The 23861-nt window shown below is 45.8% G+C and overlaps 1 protein-coding gene and 1 long non-coding RNA gene across 2 annotated transcripts in view; one reads left to right on the forward strand and one right to left on the reverse strand.

Annotated features, from left to right (window-relative positions):
• SSC4D (scavenger receptor cysteine rich family member with 4 domains) overlaps positions 1-23861 on the forward strand; it is a 451954-nt gene that overhangs the window by 370063 nt on the left and 58030 nt on the right. The window lies entirely within an intron of this gene.
• Positions 6718-23861, reverse strand: part of LOC146858957 (uncharacterized) — a 248087-nt gene continuing 230943 nt past the window's right edge. Inside the window, exon 3 of the long non-coding RNA XR_014980048.1 lies at positions 6718-6800. This is a non-coding gene — a long non-coding RNA (uncharacterized LOC146858957). The remainder of the gene's footprint in view (positions 6801-23861) is intronic.

Consider the following 23861-nt stretch of genomic DNA (forward strand, 5'->3'; position numbering starts at 1 on the left):
ATCCTCACCATAAATCATTATTATATTTGGCAGGTAAGACAATCACCCCTTTAAAAAAAAATTATTGAAAATTCTTTACTACTCTTAAATCCCCACTAATCTTCCCACGTCACTTTTTATTTCTTTCATAATTCACTTTTAATATTTTAGGGGGTAACCTCCACACCCTCCTTCATTTTTACCCTTTTACTTTTAGGAGACGTAAACGTAAAAGCCAGCCCCCCCCTTTAGCCCTCCCTTTTTAATGACACTTAATAGTTTTAACTTTAATTGAAAAAGTTTATAAACAATCTTTACCACATACTTACCAATACTTGCAATGGCTAAAGCCATGCATGCCATGGTAAAGCCATGCATGGTAAACACGTGTGGTAAAGGCTACAGCATTGTAAAGAATCTGTGATAAAGATAGTTTGTGGTATAGACTACGTGGTAAATGATGTTTCCCTAGAAAGGGGCAACAAGCAGTCTTTGTTAAAATATCTCCTGTTGTGTCTGAAACAATAGCAACCAGGTACTCCTGCCAGTTCACGCTCATTGAATTGGTAGGTAGCTCTATTTTAGGCTATGAATTTCAGGGGTAAGAAGGTTGAACAACCAAAGGCTTGTTCTTCGAGCTTGGTTGTTTTAGAATCTCACAGAGAGATAGCACAGAGATATCATGCAATAATGTTATTGTCTAGTTAGTGTAACTTTATTAGAAAAAATGTATGACATTTATTCCTGTGATGATGCCCCTTCATCATAAAGTACTAATTTAATATATCAGGTCCCATAATCAGCAAATCTTTTCATCGGACCTGCAGTATGTTTCCTACACTTTAATGGGAGGCAGCCCAGCATCCTGTCTCTGGTTCAGCTCTTTTTCTCTGCTGGTGTAAAGAACTCCTCGAAGTAAATGGCTGAACTTGCATAACTCACTTGTGGGCCAGCCTATATGCAAAAACAGCAGCCAGTGGGGCCAAACCAACTGGCAACTCAGATTGAAAATTGCACTCATGCCACTATGGGGACACGATCAGTACTCTGTAGCTCTATAGAAACCAGCTTCCCAAAAGGTGTACACTTTCTCTGATTTCCAGGAGTTGAGCATAAGAAAAAGGCAGTCATCAATGAGTGGCTATTGCCAGAGCTTTGTGCAGGGAATGAGCAGGCAGGCTATCTCTTTTGTTATGGTGTTTTTCTGTGGCCGCCTTCTTCACAGCAGTTTTTATTGTTTGTATCAGAAGTCTCAGGATGCAGGTTCAAATGCTGGAACTCCCTTGAACCAGTGAGTGTGGACACGAAGCCATCTTTCTGCTCCATATAAGGATATGTGATTTCAAACCTGAACTTAAAACCTTGCATAAAAAGGGTGCTCCAAAGATGGTGAAAAGGAAAGAGGGAAGCACACGGAGGGCATACAGGAAAAGGGGAGTCAGAATATTTTCTGACTACCACTATACTTAGTTACTTAGCCCTATAGTTGTATTTCTATTTATTTATTTAAATAAAGTGCTTGTATACCAAATTAACATTGTGGCGCTGAATGTCAGCAGAACTAACGAGCCTGATGGCTGGACAACTAACAGACCACTGTTTTGTAGCTGGTCATATCATTCTACAGCTTCCGCTATCACCAGGGGAGGGTATTTAGGTAAGAAAGACAAGATCTCACACATCACACACATCACACCCAACAGATAACAGCAAGAACCAAAACCCTAGTTGATGGGATTTAACACTGGAAGCTGTTTCTGAAAGGGGTCCTTAGGCACTTGGGCCATAACAAAGCATCCCAAAATTTAGCATTCTTTCCTATAACCAGCAGCTCAGTTCAATTTGCATTGAGCTTCAGAAAATCAATGGCCTATCTATAAGTGCAGAATCTCCAAACAGTCTGTAAGCTTCATAGAGGAACCTCGTGCATGCTCATATAACCTGATGGTAGGCTGATTATGGTCAGCATAAGACAGAGCTTTGCATCCAGGAGCCCTAACAAGGTCAAACAATGATGAGTATAAACATTACACACTGTCCGGGATAGTGTAGTTCCTGTGGCACGCCACCTCTAATTTCAGCTTTGGCTGACTTGAAAGTGGGTAGTGATAGAGTTTGACATCATCCCTCAGGAAAATATTGAAACCAGCATAGTACTGTACCAACAAATATATATTTCAGAAATAGGTCAGATTAAGGTAGCATGACCTATAGTGCCAATTGCAGTGTTCAATTTATTTTCTTCCCGAGCAATAACCAACAGATTATTTTATGCATGCCCGAGCACACACAAAACAATCATCATTTACTATATTAAGACATGCACATTGCACAATGTTAGTCGAAAATAGATTCTTGTGTTTTAATTTTCATTCTTTGGTGGATCCAGCCAACACATGTTTCGTCGTCCAGGGATAGCCCACGACTTTCTCAGGGCTGTATTGACGCGACAATAAGTCGATAAACCTCTGTGCCGGTTATAATTCCATCCCTGCATTGGGAGGCAGGGAAAGGTAAAGATGCTCCATGTTACTAGTCCTCAGTTATGTTATTTTATAAGGTATTTGTTGAGCGCCCGGCTACTCCAGGGAGTGTCCCGGCACTGTGTCAAAAACCCTTGACAAAGCAGTGTGAACAGAACAATATGCGCCTCCTCTACTGTTGGAAAAGCCAGGTTTTCAAATGTCGCCTGAAACCAAGGAGATCCTGCATCTGTCTCAGAGAGGGAGGCAAGCTATTCCATAGTTTTGCAGCTGCTACTTGAAAGGAGCGTCCCCCCTTTCGAGACCGAAAGAACTTTGGCACGATCGTCAGGTGCTGTGTCGATGACCGCAGGGTTCTGGATGGGGTATAGGGCTGGATTTTGTTCATTAGGTAGGGATCTCCAATGTTTTGTACCACCTGTAGGCGGCCAAGTAGGTATTCGGGGAGGCGCAGGTAAAGCACATTGACATAGTCCAGCCTTGACGTGATCATGGCTTGGACCACTGTTTTCCTATACGAGATAGGGAGCTGAGGGAGAACATTTCTCATCATTTTTAACAGCCCAAAACAGGTGCCGGCCACAGATTGGACCTGGGACTTCATAGACATATCTACGTCCAGTTTCACTCCAAGATTTTTTACAGTGGTCAATGGGCAGGCAGGGGGGGACAAATTCTGGGGCCACCATTGGCGCCATTCATCACCCGGAGTGTATCCAAAAATGATCCTTTCAGACTTATTTGAATTACATAGCAGTTGGTTTTATTTGAACCAGGCAAACACCTTGGCCAAGCACGTGCTGATTTTGTTTCCTATTAACGCCGCATATTTCTCACAAGTAAACAACAGCAGAGTGTCCTCGGCGTAAGATATAACTTTAGCTCCATGCTGTTCACTATGAGTGCGAGGTGGGCCATATAAATGTTAAACATGGTTGGGCTTAAAACCGAACCTTGTGGCACTCCTACATTCAACGGAGGAATGATGGCCGAGAAGGGGGGTGACCAAACAGTTTGCTGGCGTGTTTCCAGGAAGGAGGAGAACCACCTAAGAACCGTGCCCCCAATGTCGCAGTCCTGAAGTCTGCGCAGGAGTAGATTATGGGGCACGGTATCGAAAGCCGCCGATAGGTCCAATAGTATCAGTACAGCTTTCCCTCCTCTATCAAGAGTAGTTTTGATCGTCTCAGAGACTTCTAGTAGGGCCTTCTCCGTACTGAAGTTGGCTCTAAAACCCGACTGGCTTGAGTGCAGAACATGGGTAGCCTCAACGAAATCAGTGATGACAGCATTGACATACTTCTCTAAAGCCTTGGAGAAGTAAGGCAGCAGAGATATCGGTCTATAATTGCTGGCTACCGAAGGATCTGCTGAGGGTTTTTTCAGGAGCGGGAGGATCTTTCCGTGCTTCCAGCTGTCCGGCATCGAATCCTCAGACAAAGATAAATTCAAGACTCTGTTGACAGTAGGGTTCAATACCTCAGCGATGGATGCCAGAATCTTGTCAGGACAGGGGTCAGAGGGGGAGCCGGATTTCAATGCCTTCATAATTTTAAGTGAAGTGGCCATAGGAATAGGGGGAAACTTCAGAAGGATTCCATCCGCAACTGGGCCAGTGGGGAGGGCAACTCAAAAATGCCCGTGCTATCAAGGGCCACAGAGCCAAACGAATCCTGGATAGTTTTTATTTTATTATAAAAGTATTACGCAATATGATTCTTCAATTCATAGGTGGGGGTGAAAGTGCTTTTTATGGCATTGGGGGAAGAAAAGTCTTCAACTATCTTAAACAGTTCCCTTCTATTTCCGGCTAGCTCAATTTTAGAGGCCAGAAAGAACTCGGACATGGTGGGCTTTTAGGGCTAGTTTATAGATGGTTTTACTCAGAGGATCGTAGTTTTTAACCTCCAAATGCGTTCAAGGCTTTTGCATGCGCTTTTGCTTTTTCTAAGTTTTTCAGTGAACCACGAAGCCGAGGCTCTGCATTGCTTGGCTACTCAAGTTTTGGACGGGGCTAGTTGCATGGTCCACTCCTGGAGCCACCCTTCCAGTGAGAGCACAACATACTCTAAGGTGCCATTTGTGGGGATGGGGTTCAGACTGAGTGTAGCAGCTAAGGTTGCCGGTGTTAGCTGCTCGAAAGATCGATCCGACATCCACGTTGTATCACGTCGTATCAATGAAACAATTTGAGAGCATCCAGTATAAGCTCGTTATGGCATTTTCGTGCGCCAACGTTTCTCAGCGTCTACTGGCTCCCAATATGGCCGCTGCGTGTGTTCTTCCTGAGCAAATAGCAAACAGATGATGTGCCTCTTCCTGGCCAAAAACGCAGTTGCCAGAATTCAAGCCTACCTCAGCGCTGAAAATAAATTCAGACACCTTACTGAGTGCTGGCTGGAGCGCCATAGGTTTTTTTTCAGAAGAGGAATGATACTGCTCCTCTTCCATAGGTCCAACAGTATCCCAGTGGTCAAAATGGCATTGATGATATGAAGCAAAGGTTTTCAATGCTAACAACCAGTAAACTCAGAAAGAAAATTGCACTTTTGTCATCAAGCGATCTTGGATTATTACTCAGCATTGTTTTTTAAATCTCGTCTTCTGTAGTACGACCGAAGGTCTGCCAGCTCAAGTCTAACTCTGTATCTAGTGGGAGATGGCAACGCTTCCCCAGGCGGAGTGCTGTTTTTCATTCCTTCATAAACGCCTCTAGTCTTAGCTATAAAATGGCGGCATAGCTCATCGCAGAGTTCCTGGACTGGAAGGACAAGCAGGAACAATGATTCACTTCAGTGTGACAAACAATTGTCTAGGAAGATTTTGTGCTTGCTGCATTATTTTCTTCAATAGTGATATTTAGTTGAAATTAGGATTTCTCTCTATGGCCCTCATTATGATGCCGGTCAGACAAGCGTCCGACCAACATCGTTTCAGGATCGGGACCGCCTGACACGTAGGCGGCGGTTCTGACCAAATTACGATCCGACCGCTGTGTGTGCCTTTTTGCATTGCGGCATGTGCAGCGGCCCAGAAAAGGGCTGCAGCACAATCCTCAATGCAAAAAGGCATGTTTGGAAACATAAGGCACCATGTGGTGCGTAGATGTTTAGGGGGGTGGCCCGTGCCCTTAGCTCCTTGAGCCCGTTGCAAGCGCCAGGCGGTCACTCCACCCGCTGCCTCTGACTGCTCGCAGGGTGCAGATATGATTAGTTTTCTGTCTTTTCCTCAAACAAACTCCATTCTAAGGAGGTTTTTTTTCCAAAAAAACTAAAATATTTGGTGTAAGGCTCCCAAAAAGGTTGCGTCCGTCCTCCAAATTTGTAGTGTGTTCAGAGGAAACACTATGGGCCATATTCTCAAGGAGCTATCGCCGAGTTATCGGTACCTTAACGCAGCCAAATTTGTGATAAACTTGCCACCCCATTAACAAGCTGGTGCAAACAGCCCAGATCACCAGTTTTCCGGCAATAGCAGCCGCAAAAAACATCGCCAAGGATTACCCCGGAAACTATCGCTAATGAGATGCAGAGTAGGCGTTCCCGAGCAAAAAGCCGGGACAACACCACACCACAACATTCTCAACGACCAGCCTGATCATCGATAAGATCAAAAAACATGCGATAAGGCGCCACAAAAGAGAGCCCAGCCCAGAGCCACACCTGAAGATCAACAGATGCCATGGAGCCACAGAACATGCATCCTGGAGCCCCAAGAGGGCAACAACTCCCACCGCCATCACCCCCAGGCCCCCCCCCAGTGCCCCACTCCAGGTCCCCCCACCCACCCCTGGACAAAGATGTCACATCAACCACACAGAATCATATACCAAATAACCCGCATGATGTCGCACAATCACATCTGGTGACATGCATATGTCGTCACAAAAATGAGCATCACACATTCACCTTCAAAGCAACAAATTAAAATGTATTAAAATAAACACAGAACAGAAATGAAGACTCATGTCGGCTCCCCTTTGGACAATCCGTAGGTCACAGCCTGCAAGACAAAAATCATGATGAGAAGGTGTGTCCTGCGCACATCAAGGGACAGAGAAAGAGCGAAGGAGAGGGAGCAAGAGAAAGACGGACAGAGAGGGGGAGTGAGAGAAATACAGCCAGAGAGGGGGAGCGAGAGAAAGACGGACAGAGAGGGATATATACGAACATATAGGGGGAGAGAGAGCTAGAGAAAAGAAGAGAGGGACAGGGAGAGAGAGTGCTGACACTGCGCACTCAGGCCACATTGCCCACCTGCTGCCACCGGTGTGTCTCCAAACACGTGCCTGTATGTAGTGCAGTTCACCAGGTCCCACATCTGAGACAGACCCGCCATCTGAAACAGAGTCCAGGTACGTGAATGACAAAGTACATACAATTGCACAAGACATCATCGCCAGACTGCCCCTGCACACCCAGGCAGCTGCACCCCAGCCCCTCCCGCCGCCCAGCGGTGCATGCCCGCCTCTGCGTACCCAGGCAACATGCACCCCAGCTCCTCCCACCGCCCATCGGTGCATGCCCGTCCCTGCGCACTCAGGCCTCACTGCTCACCTTCCGCCACTGGCGTGTAGAAAAGAGGGCCCACCACGTGCCACTGCAAGCCACAAGCCTGGGGCCCGCAGACATGGCACCATCCACATCATGCAGCCACGCTCCGCAGGCCACCAGGTCTCACATTTGGTGCTGGGTCTTGATTACTCCATGGCAGAGGACATACCAGTGCACCCGGCCTCATCGCAGGCTGCACACCCGTTCAGCCTCACAGGTGCCACTAACTCTGTGATCCAGGAGGAAACGCCACATGGCCCGCTGGCTCAGGCCTACACTGCGGTCCAGCAGGGCACACAAAACCTGAGCCGTCCGGACCGCCGGGACGGGGCATCATCGCAGGCTGCACACCCGTTCAGCACTTAAGGTGCTCCTACCTCAGGTCACCGTCCCGTGGCGGTGTGCCTGTGCCGGCCGCAGTGTATCCGGTGCCACCAAGTATGTGCCCCCTCAGTCATGGACCCTCTATGATTGGGTATTGTGGTGCGGACGCCATCATGTCCCCTCCTGGCCTAGGGAAAGTGATGTCACAGGCCCCTGGGCCCCCATGCCTGCATGCACACCACATGGATACACCCCGAAAGAGGTTGGAAATGGCGTCGTGCACGTGCGCCCGGCCCTTTTTATTGGCAGGGTCACATGTGCTGTGATGCGTGTGCTGGATGGGTGTGGTGTGGGTGTAAACCAGCCATGAGGGAGTGGCCGTGACATGTTGACAACTAGACCTGTGAGCAGCAGATCACTACAGGAGAGTCCTGGCACATGTGGCGTTGTTGTCCCCCTTGGAGCGTAAGCGTAGTGGGCTGGCCTGGCATATGCCACTCCAGCTTAAGGGTTTGAACAATGACCCGGGGGGTCTGTGCGTGGTTCCGTACGGGACTGGACAAGGAAGTAACAAATGTGTGTGTCGCTGTTGTTGCGTCTGCACCACCCGGACGGCAATCGACAATGTGCCTGACCCAAGTCCAATGACATGAGCCACATGGACGTAAGAGGAATTCCCTATACCCCACATTCATTCATGCTACCACACTTGAAAGACTATAGAGACGACACATCTGTGTGATTCAGAATGTTTAATGCACATTCAGTGGCGTGTTGCATCTGGAGCAGTACAGGGCCATGCAAACCCCACTTTCAAATGTTGGCCCGTGGAGGGCCAGCCAGAGTCATTCAGGGAATGACCAGTCCAAAGAAAGTGGAAGAGTTCAGTCCGCAGTCTGATAGCAGTGTCATTGGCGATCAAACAGGTTATGGCAGTCCATGTTGAGGTCCAAGGTGAGTGTTGCAGAGTGTATCGGGGGACAGTGGAAGGTGATGATGCAGAGGGCAGAACCAAGCTGAAACCGGCCATGATTTGGAGATGGATGCTACCGCATCCTTCTGACCACGAGGGCAGATTCATCCGCATCTTTGTCCTCTGCTGTTTCATGTGCCTCACGTGTGGGTGGTGTTTGCCTTTCTTAAGCACTGTCGGCACTGACACCTTAGGGGCCAGAGGTGGAATGTCTGCGGCACTGTGTGGCACTGACACTTCAGGGGGCGGGGATGTGGATGTAGTGGTAGCAGCAGCATGCATCAGCGCCAGGCCTTGTGGCAGCAATGCCATGAGGATGGTTTGAGGTCATTGTGGAACCCAGCTATTTCTCGCCGGTGTGCAGCCGTAGCAGCCGCTCCCTCCGCATTGGCCCGTTCCATGTTCTCCATGATCCTCCGCATGAGTCCCAACTCCCGGGCAACTCTGACTAGACAGTCGTTCTTGTCTCACAGCCATGACTCTAGCGATGTCAGCCATGGTCCGTTGGAGAGCATGGATAGGACTGTGGGTGTCCGTTAGACACCCACGTATGGCATCTAGTTTGTCTGCCATGCGGTCGAAGCTCACACGCACCTGTTCAGCCAGCTGCTCCTGGCATCCCAACACATGGCGTTGGAAGGCCATGTGTTCTTCGTGGGGGTCCTGGGAGGCAGCTGTGGTGGAGGGTGCTGCCTGCAGTGTGGTCTGTGCAGGGGGTGGGTGAGCGTGCTGCCTTCAGTGTGGTTTGTGCAGGGGGTGCGTTCTCCTCATTGCAGCTTGGCTGCCCTGCTCCTGGAGGTGTGCTGCGGAGACTGTCAATGAACTCTCGGAGGGCGTCGGAGTCAAAGGTGTTGTGGTCCTCTGTGTCATCAGAGAAGAGAGGTTGGGACTGCTCTGCAGAGGTGGTGATTGTCCCTCTGCAATGTGAAGGGGAGATGCAGTTTAACAATGTGTTCACATGTGTATTGTCGCATTACACATGTTTACATACAGACTGCATGACTGTGTACATTGTGGCTGTTTCGGAGGGGCTGCCCATTTGTTGCGGGACTGTGGACATTTCAACAACATCACGGTTGTGTGTTTGTACTTGTACATTATCAACTCACTTTTCCCTGCAATGCCACTTGTGATTGGCCAGTGTCTACACCCAGTCGGCACCAGTTGTGTCCTCTGTTATGTGGTGAATGTGTAGCAGTTTGTGCCACTTTGTTGTCAATGATGATGCGCTGTGCACGTGATGTGTGTGTACCGCATTTTGGGGGAGTCGCCCCTGCAGCTCTGATTTGGCTGCCCCTTAACCCTTACATGCGGTGTGCCTCTGACTTCTGTGCTCATACAGTGCTGAAATGTTGCATACCAGGGTACATAGTTCTCTTGGTGGGAGTTGGGGTCTGGGGCATGATTTGTCCACCGCTGTGCTCTACTTAATTGTGCATGTGTGCCATTGTGCCCATCTCCCCCCGTCCCTGGTCGTTACTCACCCACTTGCTGTTGTGTCCGGTCCTGTTGAGCAATGTCCGGTCCCCCAACTCCTGCCCACTGATGACTGTGGCCACCATTTCCTCCATGTCGTCCAGCTCCTTCTGTGGCGCAGGACTGTCACCGCCAGTCTGCATTGCTACCTTCCAGTTGTTTGCGAGTTTCAGCTTGGTTTTGCGCTTGCCGTCATTCCAGCGCCTCTTGACCTCGTCCATTGTCCTCTTCAACACTCCGACTGCATTCACCTTGTCCACGATGGCCTGCCATATTCCATTTTTTTGTCACCAGTGACACAGTGGAGGTGACGAACAGTTGTTGATGGTGTTCGACCACCTCCGTTATCAGGATCCTGTTCTCCTGCGGACTGAAGCGCTTCTTCCTACTCTTCTTCTCCTTAGCCTTCCCTGACCCCGAGGTCCCAGGCAGGTCCTTTGGCGGGGCTTGTGGGGTTCTAGTTCTCCTCCGTACTTGCTCAGGCAACATCCATGGTTCTTCGCTGTAGTTTGGCATTTGTTAGTCTGTTTTTTTCACCTTTTATGGTGATTGTTCCCGCCTGACGCGTGTGGATTGCAGGCTTGTGGCTGGTTATCGCTGATTTTTGTATCACGATTGGCCTCATTGCAGCTTTTTTTGCGTTTGTGTTTCGCATTTTTGCGGCGTGGCGTTGATTTTAACGTGCCCATTTGACGCGTTGTCTGGTGACTATCGCATGGTACCACCGTGTTGTGAATACCTGGTTAACACGGCGTAAATTTCCTGCGATGGACTGTGATGTTGAGGGTTGCGTTAAGTAACTTTTGCGATGGTTATCACACGTTCTTGAGAATATACCCCTATGATGGATGCTGTGCCTGTGATGATCTTGTGGCAGAGAAGACGAGCTTGGACACCCTGGCTGATGGCAGGCCAGCTGCCAAATCATAGATCAGGCCTATTAGACTTAACCAGTTGCATCCTAACTATGAATATGATCAGTACATCGTAGTGGCTTGATATTGTCCAAAGGGCCAATGTTCTCTGCCACTTTCACCAGGTCCAAGGTGATCCCTCCTGTGTCTGTAGGAGCCTTTCACCAGTTGGGACAAGCTACAAACCTCTAGACTTTTCACAAACTCTCATGCAACACTGTTTTCAGTATTATCGACATGCACACTAAAGTCACTTAATATGATCACATTGCTGGCATGTATCACAGCTAATTTGTAAAGCTCAGACAGTGTGTGTGTGTGTGTGTGTATAACTTCTAGCTGAAATGCATATCCTAATAGAAAAGTGAAGTATAGCCCTGGTGTGAGTTGTCATGTGCAAACCGGGGCAAAATGCTCCCTTGACGCCACACACATTCTAGGTGAAGCCCATACTGCCATTCCACAAATGTATGAATGGGTATTAACGCCTTGAGTTGTGGTAGTAAAGGATTAGTTCCAATGTACTAAAGTACTTGGATTTAGCGTACGGCAATCACTTATGGATTAAGAGGGCCATTTAGCAAAATTAATGTTGAAATAATAGTGTAAAAAAGTAACAATTTTTGGTAGATTTCTGTCAAATAGATTTTATTTATTGAACTTTAAATGCATATCGTGTTAATGAAATTGAATGAAAATCGTGTGAGCATTTTCATCAACTAAATAGGGGTCGGTTCAATACTATACAACAGGTAGATAGATTACCTGAATTAAACATTGTTGGAAATTGGGTTACTGCTTGAGGGGAGCAAAACCTTTCTCAGGAAGCAACCACAATCTCCGTCAGGGTGAAACACAAGCAAACCCCCAATTAGCCTGTCATTAACTCTTTGGTACCTTTGCTCAAAAGCAGTGATGCTTAACTTAGAGGCAATTTGTAAAGTATCATGCAGCACTTAACAAACAATAATAAAGTGAAAACATAGCGCAGGGAAAAATCCCACACTAATTAAGAAAAACAGAGTAAAGTTTAATAAATTATTTGATACCAAATGGACAAAAATCCAAATAGTAGGGCCGGAGATACGCAATTTGGAAAAATGTATGTAAATATTACGCCTAAAAGCACCAAGTGTCAACTGTGGTTATTTGGTAGCGCCAACTACGGACAAAGTCACAAGTTAAGGCCGTCCATGATGCAGTGAGGGTCGGATACAAGGGCCAAGTTAGGCCCGCTGAACAGAGTACTTTAAATCATGGTTGCGAAGCGATGAGGCGTCCCGCTCTAAGAATGCACTGCGCAGCAGCGGTGATTCGAGGCCTTGCGTCGAAGATGCATAGTACAGCGGCGGTTTCCATGGGACGCGTGAGGCGATGCAAAGTCCGGCAAGGAGGCGCATCATGCAGAGGCAAGTCTGAGAAGCTGCAGCTGTGATGTGGGGTCCTGCCTGGAGATGCGTTGCGCAGGGGCGGGTCCAAGTGGCTGCGATGCAAGGTCCTGCATCATGCAGTCCAATTAGCTGTGGGGCTGCGATGCAGAATCCTGCTTCAGAGATGTATCGTGCAGTGGTTTCAATGCGGAGTCTAGTGAGGCGATTTGTAATGCTGTGTTGGTGCAGCTGGGACCACAGCTGGGCTGGCAGGGCACATTTAGGCCCACATCCAAGTGTCATGGATTGGAGTGGCACCACTTGGGTGTAGGACTCACAACAGACAGAGTCCAGGTGCTGAGTGCAAGGTGAGCCTCTTCTGTACCTGAGGCTTCTAATCAGGAAGCCAACCAGCTGGCCCTTAGGGTCACTCTGGTGGTACCAGGTTCAAGATGCAGGTCCTGTCCTTCGCTCAGGCAGCAGGGCAGAAGGCAGCAGGGCAAAAGAATAACAGTCCGTCTAGCAGAGAAGCACAGCGGTCTTTCTGAGTCTTCAACAGGTCTAGATGCATACTAAAGAGTTGAATCTGAGAGTCTACTATTTATACCTGGTGTCCACTTTGAAGTAGGAGACGTTTCTAGAGAATTCCCTTTGAAGTCCCTGAAGATTCCTGCCTCCTCTGTCTTGGGTCCAAGCTGGCTGCATGAGCAATGCAGTGGTGACACGTGCTTTGCGTGAAGGCAGGGTAAATGTATTCAGTTGCAAGTGGGGCTGTGCCGAGCTCCTCACCCCCATCCTGTCAGTTGATGGCCCATCCACGCAGACCTAACCCCACTTTTGTGTGGCTGTCTGAGAGCAATACACAGAGTCCAATTGCCAACGACACCCTGTCATCTGACCCAGGAACAGACTGTAGGCACCAAATAGTAAGGGTAGGAAGATGCCAACTTTTTAAAATTAGCATTTTCAAAATTGTAATTTATAATCCCACCTTACTATTAAAGAGGGTTTTTTAATTACAATTTCTCGGGCACTAAACAGGACATTCCTATCTGCTCCCAATTGAAAGTTATCACTTTAATAAGAGAACCCAACGTTAGCCTATGGGAGAGGTAGGCCTCACAGTCATGAAAAAATAAATTTACCAGGACATGTAAAACTTAAGTGTACATGTCCACCTTTATAAATACACTGAATCCTGCCCTCTTGGCTGTGTAAGGCCTACCCTTTGAGTAACTATATGTATTAGAAACGGTGGTTTGGGTCTGAAAAGAGGTGTATCTTGCCAGGTCAAAATGGCAGTTTAAACTGCCCGCACAGGCTGCAATGACAGGCCTGAGTGAGACCTGTTTAAAGGGCTAATTAAGTGGGTAGCACAATAAGTGCTACAGGCCCACCAGTAACATTTCATTTACAAAGCTGGGTACATAGTGCACCACTTCACTAGGAACTTACAAGAAAATTAAACATGCCCATTAGGTGTAAGCTAATTTCAGCATGTTTAAAGGAGAGAGCACAAGCACTTTAGCATTAATTAGCAGTAAAGTGTACAGATTCCTCAGGCCAGCAAAAAAGAAGTCAGCTTAAACAGGAGGATGGAAGGCAAAAAGGTGAGGGAAAACCATGCCAACTGAATATCAAAATGATCAATGAGATCCCTTTATAAGGAATATCTTTAGGTGCTATGGCTATGAGAAATGAAGTCTAGAAGATGGAAGATGGAAGCCAAACGAGAATTCCACAATAAAATTAACAGCGTCCACTCTTCACCTGGACAAAGGACTAGTTCGCTGTTGAAATTATAAAATAAGAAGAATGTACCTATTGATGAGCTCAGACTGTATGCTTGATAAAGCGCTGCAAATTTAGCTGTCGCTGTTTATCAAGGCTGCAAACGTAACTGTTGTGCTTTTGAAATTGACGCTTTTATCATCTGTGCCCGTAGTTCGTATTAGAAAACACGATGGAGGCACGTAACGTGACCTCTCAACCTGAGGTGATCCAAAATGTTGCGTTCCAACAGGAATGGCTTTAACTAGGCAAGGACGTAACAAACCTCCGTAGCCTAGCAACGACGTGTAAATTACACGTAATTCCAGTAGTGAAGAAGACGCTCTATCGGCTGAAGATGGTGGGTGCAGACATCACACCAACGGAATGGAACACCTCGGCAAGTCGAAAAACGCTCCTACGCCGATCACAAGTGAAACAGGCAGCAATAGAAAATACTGGATGGAAAGAAGCAGAAAATCTCTGCTTGTAGGCTTGAAGCAGGTAATCCAACCAGGGTTATATTTCCATGTAGCAGTAAACACGTATTAGCCGTAATGCATAAGAACATGCACGCAATATTTGTAGGTTCTTGGTGCTTCAAAGACGCTCGTCGCCAGTTTGTAATGCTAGGTCGTAGTCAGGAGAAGTATTTAAGTTGGGTTATTATCAAACAGGGCCGGCTTTAGTGCTGGTGGTGCCCTGTGCGACAATGTTTGTTGGCGCCCCCCAAATGACCACCTCCACCACGGATTCTCTCACTAGCACCCTTTAACAGTGACGAAGTCTCCATAACCACACTCTCTCAGATGCATTGAATTAGTTATATAGCACCACTCATACCAGTGTAGGGTGTCCGAGCACTTTACATCGCACACACATTACACAGAGACAATCAATCATACGTGTGTAAATCAGTGTATAGGAAATGTTACATAAGCCAAATGACTAAAAGTGTAGGAGTCACATGTCATCCATACTGGTAGGCAGTATAGTTGTAGAGTGCTTGGTGTGGAGAAGCACAAACTCAGAGTCGAAAAAGAAACAGCATAGTTGGGAGTTCTCTCTAAGAATCGATTTCTAGCCAAATGAATCCTTTTTGCAACATTAATCAATGTTCTAATAATGTATACTTTGCAGTGTGTATGCAGTTCTAGGATGAAAGTTAATAGTTCACTATTCTATATTAGGACTTTAAATTATAAATTGCAAGTAACAAAAGGATGTCTCTTTTGAAAGCAGTAACCTGCTGATCTGTTTACATCATACGCACTCTGTAATCTACTTGGTACACGTTCTTTGCAGCAGGCATATTAACCCTCTGCACTAACTTCACATAAGTCAAATCATCAACTATGCAAAATGCCGATCTCTCTCCAGGACGTTAATTAATCACAGGAGTTATTGTGACATTTATGTGAGGCCTGGTAATTGCTGAGGGAAAGAAACGCTGCAGCAGGTGCTTCAAAAGCATAATAAACTTTCAAGCATGGCGCCCCCAGGAAGCCAGCACCTGGTGCGATGGCACCGGTCGCACCGCCCTAAAGCCAGCCCTGTTTTCAAATGAAGCACCAATCCAGGAGAGCGAACGGAACAACCTCTGCTCTCATCTTCCCAGCAGCTACTGTCCCCAGATTCCAATAGAGAATTTGGAAGGAACCCAAAGACAGCAGCTGAGAATTACAAAAGATGCCTATGCAAATGAAAAGTCACAGCACACTACATAGAGCTACCCAACACAACAGTAATCATGAGAGCCAGTATCAAAGACAGTCAAGGGAAACAAGAAAGAAGGAATTTCCTTTATCGAAAATAGGTAGATATTCACCAATAATTTTGAGGAAGAAGGTTTCAGTGCTGTGGTTTACACCAAACCCAGATTAGAAGTTGCCTAGGAGATCATTCTAGATGGCTGGCTGCACACCGTTCAATCATTTGTGAGAGAAAAGGAAGGCAGGCCTGTGATGAGTCAGTTTTCGATCACTTACAGATCTGCTTTGATTGATTAAGCAGGTGATGAACATGGCCTATTTTGAGAGAACATGGGAGAGAGCCCTGGTTTATGGAGCAAATGATGATTTGAAGCGATAGATGGGAGAGGGCATCAGAGTTCCTTTTGTCTAAATTTCATTAGCAATCTTCTGCATGCCCACGGCAATGAGGATGAAGGCCACAAGATTTCTCTTGATGAAACGTGGGTTTTCTGTGTCTGATGAAAACGGGAGACTCAGAAATAATAATGATATCAGCACTTATAGATGGCAACAGCTACCTCAAACAGAGGTGTCCCGGCGCATTTGGATTGTGTGATTGGAGGTCAGGCGTCTTGTGTAGTTTGCTGCTGAACAATCTGTAAAATTCTCTGGAGCAATTAGAAGTACATGTAACATGTATGTTTTGATCTTCGGAAAGAGGTTTTTGCATGATATCGGTTTTGGTTATAATATTTCCATCTTGAATTTGAGGAGGTAGGCAGAGGAGGATTTTCCCGATCTCCCTTTGTGTGCTCTTATATCTTTTCGCATCTTCTGCATCTCACCCTTAAACCAGTCTTAGGTTTGCTTGGTATGTATTTAATTTTCTTGATGATGCAGCGAAATTGTCCATATGAGCCCAAAATCCATTGTTATTTCACCTTACTGACTTTGCAGCATCAGACTCGAGCTAAGATGCTAGTTTGACTGAGCAGATTTGAAGAACTAGGGCTTTGTTGAGGATGTTTGAGATCTCCCAAGCTTAAACCTACGATTTCTGGTTTGGCCTGTGAGTGTAACACTGAGGTTGAGGAACCGAATTGGAAAGGGGCGAGGAGGTAATATAATAATCCCACTTAAAAGGGGTATGCAGTTTGAAGTGGGTCAGGAACAAGTTGAGTGGCAAGATATTTAGTTCATGTTGTATTCCAGAAAGCCTTCCTGCAAGTCCTTATTTCTTCTGGGTGGGTGGTATACAGTGTGTATTCTCAGCTGCTTGGGTGTTATGTTCGTGATTGCTGTCAAGGACTGGACACAGTGGCGGTCTCTCACGTTCCCTTCTTGATTATCGGAAGAACCGGAAGTCCTCCCAGTAGTCACAATTCTACCCCAAATTTAAATTACATATAAAAGGTGGCACTTGTTTCCTAAAGAAGGCCCACATTAGGAGGTTTAAGCTAAAAAGGGCCAGTGGCAGTTTCTGCTGAAGGGCACTGGGGCTGCCCCCACCCTCATTTCAGGCCTTTAAAAATATTTTCGCTTAATATTGCTCTTCCTATTCAATTATTTTAAGTGCCAGGCTGCTTCGCACTTATTCAGAGCATGGACAGGCACACGAGCAATGAAAGGACAAGCAATGCACCTTTACTGGAGTCTTTCACGCGGGAATTACCTTTTTTGCAGCCCCTGACGTTCCTACTAAAGGTGTCATGGCAGTGACATGATCTGCAGACGATGAAAGTCTTTCCCACCTGGGAAATGAATGTTGAAATTCTGTGGGATGTCAGGCCCCGCATGTCAATCATCACAGAGAATCCTCCATTTTGGAAAGATGGCGGCCGCAGCTGTGGCCGAGGGAGAGGTTGTGAGTTGCGCTCCCGCTGGAACCGGCCCAAGCGCCAGCAACTGACATACCTGCTGTCGACTCCAGTACGAGAGGGGATCTAGCGGCAACCTTTTCCATATGGCATAACATCGCAGAGGCCGTGTTTATACGTGGGCTCGCACTGGTGCTCCGAGCAGTGGCAGGAGTTAGAATTGGACCGGAGGAACAGAGGAGTTGAGCTACTGTGTGTCGGCGTCTCAGGCATCGAGACCAGTAACTGCCGTGGCGTCCTGGGCGTCTTGCTCGGTGCTCGCGGCTTGCGGCTCGCTGTTGATTGTTTGCTCTCGCGGCAGGCGCCGAAGAAGCTCTCCTATCTTTGCGAAGTCTACTGATTCTGAAGGTTCGATGGCCCCGAAAGGAAAGGGGACAAAGGCAAGAGGTGTGGCCAATGTGGTCAATGCAGCGGTTACAACGAGGATGGAGGGGGCAGGAGGAGGAGGAGTGCTGGAGGAACCTTTGGGCCCCCCGGAGGTGAATGCTGGTAACACCGGTGGCCAAACACGTTTTGAACGACCCAGAGGAGAGTTGGAAAACGGGGCTGAAGGTGCACAGTCTGGTCGAGGACGTCAACAACAGGCAAGTAGTATGAAGGAACGTATAGTTCCAGAAATATTTTTTTTAAAAAGGCTGTACCTCGTTCCAATACTGAAGATTTATCCCATCTGCAGCCTCCCAAACAAACTATGTCTGTTCCCACAAGCAACATTGTAACTGCTGTAAGTATAGCAACAGTTTCTCCAATACCATTTACTGACAGTTCTGACATTTGTTTGGATATAGGCGCGCGAGTTGAGCTAGACGGAGCGGATATAACGTCACCTGGACCGAGGCTACGGCCAAATGTATTGTTACCCCAGAACGGTGAAAACTACGTCATGGATTCAGTAATAGACTTAATGAATTATGGGGAGTCCGCTGGCTCAGGGGGACAGTTCTATTCTATGTCCGATGTTTCTACGACCTCGAAGAATGAAAATGATAGTGAAAAACTGAGTAATATAGATGACTGGGCTGATGATGGTAGCTCGCAACAAGAAGAAGATGTACTAAGTATAGATTCTACGATGAATCAAGAATTGCATGAAACTGTCCGGAAAATGTACGAGTCTGTGAATCCGCCATTAAAGGATAAATCGAGTGTGGCTAATCAGTCCCTATGGGATAATTCACCTAGTCTCCAACCTGACCAAGTAAACCCAAGTGGACATTTTTCTTCGGAGCCAGACGACGAGATTACCTTAATGACTATATATAAGGTAATAATGGCCCATAGGGAAGAAACTAAAGCTGAAGGGATCCGGACCCAGGGGGCAGTGCGCAAGTTACAAAATTCCGTGCGTCGCATTGCTAAATCCTGCACGGAGGTAGCAACCAGGTTACATGAAGTAGAGGAGCGGATATCTGTTGTTGAGGACCAACTGGTACAGCAAAAATCTTCAATTACTACACTGCAGAAAATAAAGGAAGATATTGACTGGAAGCTGACAGATCTGGAAAATCGAGCACGGAGAAATAACCTCCACGTTTTAGGGGTCTCGGAAGGTAGAGAGTGGAAAGATACTCGACGATTTGTGGTTGCATTATTTGCTGAGGCCTTCCCGGATTTAAAAGATTGGAACTGGGATGTTGAAATTATGAGGGCACACAGATTTCCCTTTGTGCAGAAACGGAAGCCAGGGGGCGCTGTGGCAAAGCCTAGAGCAATTCTGATATGTCTGAACAACTATTTGCTGCGTGAAGCATTATACGATTTGGCTAGGCAAGATAGGCCACGAAAAAGCAAAGGATGTGACATCTTCGTGCGCCCGGATTTTTGCTACGTGACTGTACAACAGAGGTGGCGGTTATGTCAGATGATCTCAGCTTTTCAAGCCAAGGGGGGGCAAGCGTTTCTATTAAACCCTGCCAAGCTGAAAGTGATCCATAAGGGAAAGACACTTTATTTTTTGTCAGAAATTAAGGCACATGAGTTTTTGGACACAATTTGAAACTGTGGATGATCAACTAAGCCGGAGCCCTGGGCTCCCAGAACCTTCCTTTTTAAAAAAAAAATTGTTGTTTTTTTTGGGTACTGTAAGTAGGTGGTGCTCATATTAAGAGGGCAGTGAAAAGGGGGTGTGGTAGCTATGTCAAGATAAAAGTGAGTCATAAAGGAAAGACTTTTTCAGTTGGGTAGTTAGAATCAAGGTATAGGAGTTTTTTTTTTATATAATGTGAAACTGTTGTGATCATTTAAGATGGAGCCCCAGTAGCCAGTAACCAGTTGCTGTGTATACTAAGAGGGCAGTGGAAGGGGGGTGTGGCAGTCCTTGGGAGGCCTACGGTGGGACACACTCACAATCACTTACCATCACTGAGGACATGGTCCTTACGCCTCTAGTGGGATGGATGGTGGAGGGTGGGGGGTGTTGGTGGGGTTGGGTGGGGAAGGGCTGGGGTGGAGGGGTTAAAAAAAAAATAATCCATGATCGTGCAGGGAAGGGGTGTAGGATATTTGATTGTCTGCTCAGTGCAGCTTGTAAAATTATAGATTTTGGGGAAATTGATGGCGGCTAGTGAATTGGTAAATGGTATTCGATTTCTCTCTCTAAATGTCAGTGGGTTGGACAATTATAATAAAAGGCAACGGGTGGCAAGGGAATTGGCAATGCTTCAGTGCGATCTGATCTGTCTTCAAGAAACCCATATACCTTGGGCTAAAAGAAAGCTGCTTTCGGAGCTTGGCTTTAAAGTTTTGATATGTACACAGCAGTCTACTACTATAAGAGGTGTTGCAATCTTAGTTAGAAATCACATTCAAGGGACTGGTAGGGTATTAGCAGATAAGCAAGGGAGATGGGCCATTGCTGAATGTATAATTGGGAAGATGAAACAGAAGTGCACTGTCTGCTCTATTAACGGGTCAAATTTTGACGAGGCGTTAATAATAGAAGGGCTTACTGTTGAGCTTGCCCAGTGGCCCTTCCCACTATTAATCTGCGGTGATTTAAATATACATGTAGGGCTGTCGGGTTTAAGGGATAATAATTGCCGCTATAATGGGAGGAAACCGAAAGTTTTTAAGGCACTTCAATCACTTGTAGATGATCACGGCCTGGTGGATGCCTGGGCCACATTGAGAGGAGATGAACTGGGATACACCTTTTATTCCTGCCCCCATCGAAAATTAGTGAGGCTGGATTATTTTTTGGTTTCACGTTTAATGTTGATTGGGGCTGGGATTCAGGTGTATCCACAAATTACCTCTGATCATGGCCCTCTTGTATTAAGTCTAAATGTCGGCAGGGTTGGAATTAAACCACATGCTTTTTCATTTGATAGGAAATTGCTGTGTGATACACTCTTTGTAAATAAGATTAAAATCTGGATCAAACATTTTTTCAAAATTAATCGGAATACTTTTGGGACAGGATGTGTGTGGGATACCTTTAAAGCCGCTTTTAGGGGGGAAGTGCTTAGTTATGGTTTATATAAGCAGAAGCAACTACGCATTCTATTGCAGGGATTATATGCTGCGTTAACGTGTGCTGAAGAAAAACTTGTGACAGATATACATCGGGGTTCGGATATCACTGAATCTTTGATGGAAGTAGCCCGCTGTAAAGCTAAGATTAATTTGTATTGGAGCACAGAAACGGCTCAACAATATGTGATTAAAAGACATTTGAATTATGAGAATGGGGAGGCTATTGGACGGTGCCTTGCTCAGAAATTAAGATCTAAAGAGACGGCCCAGCAGATCAATGCAATTAGAAATGCACGGGGTGATCTTGTAGAAACAGAGGCGGGGATCTTGGATGTATTTCATGAGTTTTATGAGACCTTATATAAAAGTGAAGAGTATGATATACAAGCTGGGGAGGCTCTCGCCCTGCGCTTTTGTGACAATAACTTAAATAAACAAGAGGCTGATCTCCTCGAAACTCCTATAACTGTGGAGGAGATAGAGCGGGCCATTAATAGCTTGGCAGCGGGAAAGGCAGCTGGGCCGGATAAGCTCCCACTTGAAATATATAAAACTTTCTTCAGTTGCTTGAAATTTGATATGTTGGCTAGGTTCAGACAGGCACAGATGGGTTCCCCCCCTTGGTCATGGAATGAGGAGAGTATTATTGTCTTTAAAAAATAAGATAAACCTGCGGAAAATCCGACCTCATATCTTTATTGAATACCGACAGTAAGATCTATTCGGAAATCCTCGCAACCCGGTTAGCTGAAGTTATAATCCCGTTGGTATCCATCAGACAACATGGTTTTATTCCTCAGAGAGGGACGAATAATCATATTAAAAGGGTGGTGACACTAATGGGTATTGTTAACACCACGGGAGATGCTTTCAGTCTTATATTACTTGATGTCAAAAAGGCTTTTGACCGGGTTGCATGGGGATTTTTGTGGGCAGTATTACAACGACGGGGGTTCCAGCTTAGCTTTATTCAAGTCATACAAGCGCTCTATTGCCAACCTATAGCAAGAATCTGCACTATGGGTTTAGAATCTAGCTGGGTGCATATCACCCGTGGAACAAGGCAGGGATGTCCCTGTTCCCCTTTGTTGTTCTCGTTATATATTGATCCATTTATAAAAATGCTTGAAGCCAGCAGTAGGATTGAACCTGTGATATTGCAGCAAGAATATTATCGGGTACTGGCCTATGCAGTTGATTTGGCCGTTGTAAGTCCAAATCCCTCTACTGCTCTGCCAGAAATAGAGCTTTTGGCGTCACAATTCGGAGCAGTTTCTGGCTATAAACTCAACGCTGCCTAGACTCAAATATTATGTGTTAATATAACAACAAGTATGGATCAAAGGGTGATGAATGAAGTGACTTATCTAGGGATTAAATTGCGCGCCTGTCTAAATTCATTGGTTGAGGCTAATTGGTCATGTCTTCTAAGTGAAGTAAAGAAACAGCTAGACAGATGTGAATGGTTACAACTATCTATGGTTGGGCGTTGTAATGTCCTTAAAATGATAATCTTACCTAAAATTCTTTACTTTTTGAGAGCTGTTCCATTGGAGATATCTCGGGCCAATCTTGCGCGGTTACAATCTCTATGTACCAGATTTGTGTGGGCACAGGGGAAAGCGCGGAGACCTCTGCGATTTATGATTCTACCGCGTGAACAAGGCGGTTGGGCCGTCCCTGACTTTACTCTTTATTACTTTGTATGTATCTTACATCGCATGAATATTCTATTAACAGGGATAGAAGCGAGTAGCCCAGCAGAAGCTCCTTCTATTTTTCAAATGTTATTGGGCAGTGAAGCCAATAATCGCCTATTTCTTAATGTAGACATGAATTATTAAAAGAGGACTCGGTTTAAGGTGTTGATAGCAGCTTTTAAGGTATGGAGGTCTGTCCAAAAATATTACAATATGGGGAAGATATCCGGATATACTCCCTAGACTGCTTCAGAACTTCTCCCGCTGATATTTGGGGATCGAATAGTAGATAATTGGCGAGCTAAAGGCGTTCAAAGAATTGGAGATTTATACTTTAATGGGGATCTGATATCCTTTGAAATGTTAGTGCAGAAATTTCAAATTCGTCGCTCTGAATTCTTCAAATATCTTCAAATTCGGGACTATTTGTGTAAACATCATTGGAATGCAGATCCAAATCCAGTAATTGAAGCCGTGGGGAAGAACTTTCGTATTGGCTATCTGTATTCACTATTATTAAATACCATGGGTAATGATTTAGAGACTCACAATTTAAAATGGGACTGTCGGCTGGGTCGGGTTGAGACCCGGATTGAAACCTCTACTGATATGGCTGGAAGATTATTTATGGCCGCTAATTTACGTGCACAACATTATAAGACCATTTTTAATTTATATTATACACCAGTTAAAATGCTTAAATGGGGTGGTGGTAATGATGGGAAGTGTTTTCGGTGTGGGTCTGCTGAGGCTGATATATTACATATTTTTTATTTGTGCACGCACTTAAACAGCTTCTTTGGCCACATTGAGAAATTTTTGGAGGAGATATTGGGTGGAACGGTACGACTGTCCAACGCTCATGTATTATTGGGGATAGATGAAGAAAACGGGAGGGATTCAGTGATGTATAAACATAAGTATCTGATATTCATGGCTACTTCCGTAATAAGATTATGTATAGCCTCAATGTGGTTACAGAGGGATGCACCATCTTTCGAATTGTGGCGGGCTAGATTTTTGGCATCCTTCAACATTGAATATATCTTATACGCTTTGAAAGGCATACGGAAAAAGAAGCTTGGCCAGGAAATATGGGGACCAGTGGTGACTTATATGAGCCTGTAAATTCCAATCATATGTGTTAATGTCTCTCCTGTTTCGTCTCGTAAATTTTGCTGTTGCTGTGTATTAATTGGGAAATTTTGTACCGCTGACGTATATACTTTGTTTATTATGTGCCTGTTTTCCTTTTTTCCTTGTTTTATTTTTTT

This window comes from Triturus cristatus, chromosome 3_2, assembly GCF_964204655.1.
Source record: "Triturus cristatus chromosome 3_2, aTriCri1.1, whole genome shotgun sequence".
NCBI classification, from domain to species: domain Eukaryota; kingdom Metazoa; phylum Chordata; class Amphibia; order Caudata; family Salamandridae; genus Triturus; species Triturus cristatus.